The following is a 3,699-nucleotide window of genomic DNA, read 5'->3' as shown; positions in this document are numbered from 1 at the left end:
CCCCCCCTCAGCTCGTGAACGCTGTCTTGGCCGCTGTAGCACTGCGCCTCCCACGGGCCCGCTTCACTCTCTCTCTCTCACACACACACATGAGACCAGGTGCGGTCCCCACTCACCGGTAGCAGCTCCACTCTCTCTCTCTCTCTCTCACACACCTACTCCCCTTCAAACTAGTAACTTCCCAGCTTCAAGGCAAAAAATAATGAAAGCGAAAAAAGCTGACAGCGAAACGCACCCTGATTTCTCTCCCTCAATTTGACTCACCACTGATTCCCATTTCCCCTCCTCAAAACTTAAAAAACAAAATGTTTGACGAGACAATATTTCAGGATAAACCTGGCGACATGCACATTTCTGCCCTGGAAATGTGAGCCGGCCTAAGTGACGAGTTAATGGTTTCGGAAACGCTCGTGTTTTTGTTTATGTTAAAATGACAGGGGAGGAAATCGTTAAATGTGACCAATTGCCGCCCAGAGACTTCGCTCCGGCTGGGAAAGGCGAGAGCTCCCCGAGATACCGAGGAGAACCGAAGGCGTCTCATTCGGGCCACTCGCTTGTACCGTGACTGATAGAGTGGCCGTCTTTGACTTCAGTTAATATAAAGTGTGTTAAATGTTTACTGGAACACACACACGCACTTGTTTAAAAGCGAACGCTGCAGTCCCCAGATTGCACTCCCTAAAAGCGAGCAAAGACTGTCTCTCCAGCAGGGCATCGAGCCAGCCTGGACACTTGATGCGCGTTCAGATTTTAAACCAATGTGTCCGCACTCCTAATGACTTGCTAGTACATTTTTTAAAATAAAATACAATATTAAACAAAAGCGAGGCTTCACAATTGATCAGATTTTTGACTCAGTGATGTTCGCTGACAATAAAACGAATGTTGGAAAGCCAGGAACACTAACGAGGTTCCTTTTATTTTATATTCCTGAGCAAATTGCGAACCTTGCACCTGGCTCTCGCGTCTGATAATCTCCCCAGAAGCAGAGAGACTGCGCTCAGCACCCTATGCCCCAGCTACAGCCGGTATCTCTGCGCTGAAATATGCAGTGATAGATTGCTCAGATATCGGGCGGCTTTGCCGGCACCCATTGTCATTTTGTCTCCCTCTTTTCGACTGCAACAAGGGACTGGAGATAATATTCAAGCAGGTCCTTCGAAGCGAGACATCTGTAAATATCCTCCTCATCAAACACACACACCCGTTTGATTCTTGATTCATCTGACATCTGCACTCGCCGTCAGCAAGTGTGTCCTAATGTCTATCACTAAAATATAGTCTGCGCAGGAGCTCTGAGAGTGGTTATATGAATAAAGAACGCATCTTCTATCTGGACGGTTACTTTGGGACGTTATGCTGTGTTCTTTCTAACTGCGCGCTTGGCGTTTTGAAGTCGTAATATCTCAATTAAAATATTTTTCGTCTTCCTTTAATAACATCTGAATTTCATCAACTGCATATGTCCCTAGGTGTGAGTGAGCCGCTCTCAGTAAGATCAGTGTCGGCGGCTTGGTTATGATGTTGGAGAAAATATCTCCCTCTTCTCTGATCAGACTCTGGATCTTTACAACAATTATTGAAATGGTTATTAGCGGCAGACTTCACTAACTTGCGTGTAAATTGCCCCACTAAGGGTACTAGACAGTCCCAATCATGCTCAATTTATATTTTTAAAAATGACTTTAGTCTCTGGACTGGCCAGAGGAGATTGATGTGGATAAGTTGCAGGATGAGCGAGTTAAGATCACGGAGTCTTCCTTCATTAGTGCTCAAGCGTTAAATAAGAGGGGCTTTAAATAAAATTAGACATACACACATCACTGGGCCGCTTTCACGCCTTTAGACGTGGCTGCAAGTGGCCTCTCACGTTTTTAGGTGAGTTTAGGCGAATTTGACCGCGCCAAGACTAATGCAACTTTTGAGTCGATCGAGCACAGTCAGTGGGGAATTGTGACCCTCAGCCGCTAAACCATTGGGTTTATTTAATTAAAATGTACTTACTTTCCGTTACTTGCCTATAAACCACGCATCGCGAGAGGCGCACCGGAACAAGACTGATATGCCCGTGTAAACTTTTCTCGCACACAATGGGAGATTATACTGAATGGGAGCATTCGTCTGCAAATGTCAAATCGCCGTACAATCCATTGGAAACGATTCCGGATCATATCTCAATATAATCCAGGCTCACAAAATTGTCCAAACTGCTTTAAAGTTGGAATCGCGGTCGTAGTTATTATTAAATTCTAATTGGCATCCTGGGGAAATCGCCTGCTTATTTCAGGTTCATAAAAATCACACATTGATTTTATTAAATATGTATTATTTAGAACTTGCAATTTCATGTTAGTTGGCCCATGGAAGGAAACATTTTAAATTAAAATAAGGGGGGTTATTAAAAAATAAATCGCTTAAAATAACTAGGTCAAAATATATTTTTATATGTGCATCATACTCTCCTAAATAATTGTTCTGTTACCTTGTCCGACTCTCCACATTCTACGCTGAATATTCCAATGCTGTATCTGTTAGAAATTCGGGGAAAATTAGCACACGATGGATTTATCTCTCAGATTCCAGAAATTTCGTTTTAGGAATTTTCGGTTTCTGGGTTTAAAGATTATGGGATGCAAGCCGTGGCCGGCCTTGTTTCTCCGTACGATTACATTTAGTTTTGACATCGAATAGATTTTCAAAATCCCGGAGATTTCGAATTGTGTAAATCTATTTTTTTAACAGCAACTGAAGGAAATTTATAAGCACCACTACGAAGTTTCATTGCCAATTCGAATACAATCATTTTATTAACGCCAAAAATTCATAACACGGACCACAGTGCAGGGAAACGGCAGAGCGAGAATTTCTTTATCGTTGGATTTTACATTTTTGAAATGTTTCGATTCAGAGTCAGCCATTCCTTTAACAAATTGAAACTGAGAACCATAACTGAAAGCAGGCGAATAAAACAATACTATAGCCTCTAATTTATTCTTGTAAATATTTGAATTGCAGTGTTTGATTTTTAAATACTTTGTTCAAGTGTCTTAATATATTCTCAGTTACGTTTGCGAAACGTGTACTGCGCTGTTGCCTTTTTGTGTTCAAACGCTTGATTGCAATTTTGAGGGCGATAACGTACCGGTTCTCAATTGAGAAATAGCGACAGTGTTAATATAAATTAACGTTTCTCACTGCAGACCATTGCTGTTATTTAACATCTCAATCCACACAAGTGAACGTAACAGAAATGTCACCAACGTGAGTACTGAAGCTGTATGAACTGACCTCTACGTTTACACTATTTTTGTTCATTTTGGGGCTCGGACTAGAGCGAATTATTAGTCGAAATGTGGATGAAAATGGTTTACTGCAAAGTAGATTCGAATATAAGTGGGGCATTACAGTACCTTAATTCCTGAACCGCATCAGCTCTCCCGCAGGCAGGTTTGTAACTGAACTATACCAGCGAGGCGCAACCGGACCACTGCGCCCCCCGCTGTCCCTGTGTCGCCAATACATCGACCTGTCCGGATAACAATAGAAATAGAGGGTTTGTACACCAGAAACACTCAACAAGACAAAGACAGCCTCCCTTCTGTTGCAAAGCTTTGCTTTTGTAGCTCACAAACCAATGTAAGGAAGAAGACAACCTTTCAGGCAAAAGCATGCTAAAGGGCGTTTTGTGTGAATGTGTAA

The 3,699-nt window shown here is 42.3% G+C and overlaps 1 protein-coding gene across 2 annotated transcripts in view; it reads right to left on the bottom strand.

The window, feature by feature from the left end:
• LOC122564861 (LIM/homeobox protein LMX-1.2) overlaps nucleotides 1–3,473 on the bottom strand; it is a 200,329-nt gene extending 196,856 nt beyond the window's left edge. Inside the window, exon 1 of one of the 2 annotated variants that reach the window (XM_043720224.1) lies at nucleotides 3,411–3,473. The gene's annotated coding sequence lies outside the window, so the exon portion shown is untranslated. Of the gene's footprint in view, nucleotides 1–235; nucleotides 266–3,410 lie in introns of those variants that run through there. The other variant, XM_043720223.1, reaches the window with a different exon arrangement.
• Between the last annotated feature and the right edge of the window lie 226 nt (nucleotides 3,474–3,699).

Source organism: Chiloscyllium plagiosum, chromosome 30 (assembly GCF_004010195.1).
Source record: "Chiloscyllium plagiosum isolate BGI_BamShark_2017 chromosome 30, ASM401019v2, whole genome shotgun sequence".
Taxonomy (NCBI): Eukaryota; Metazoa; Chordata; class Chondrichthyes; order Orectolobiformes; family Hemiscylliidae; genus Chiloscyllium; species Chiloscyllium plagiosum.
The sequence above is the reverse complement of the archived record's forward strand: the minus strand, read 5'-3'. Positions and strand labels throughout refer to the sequence as shown.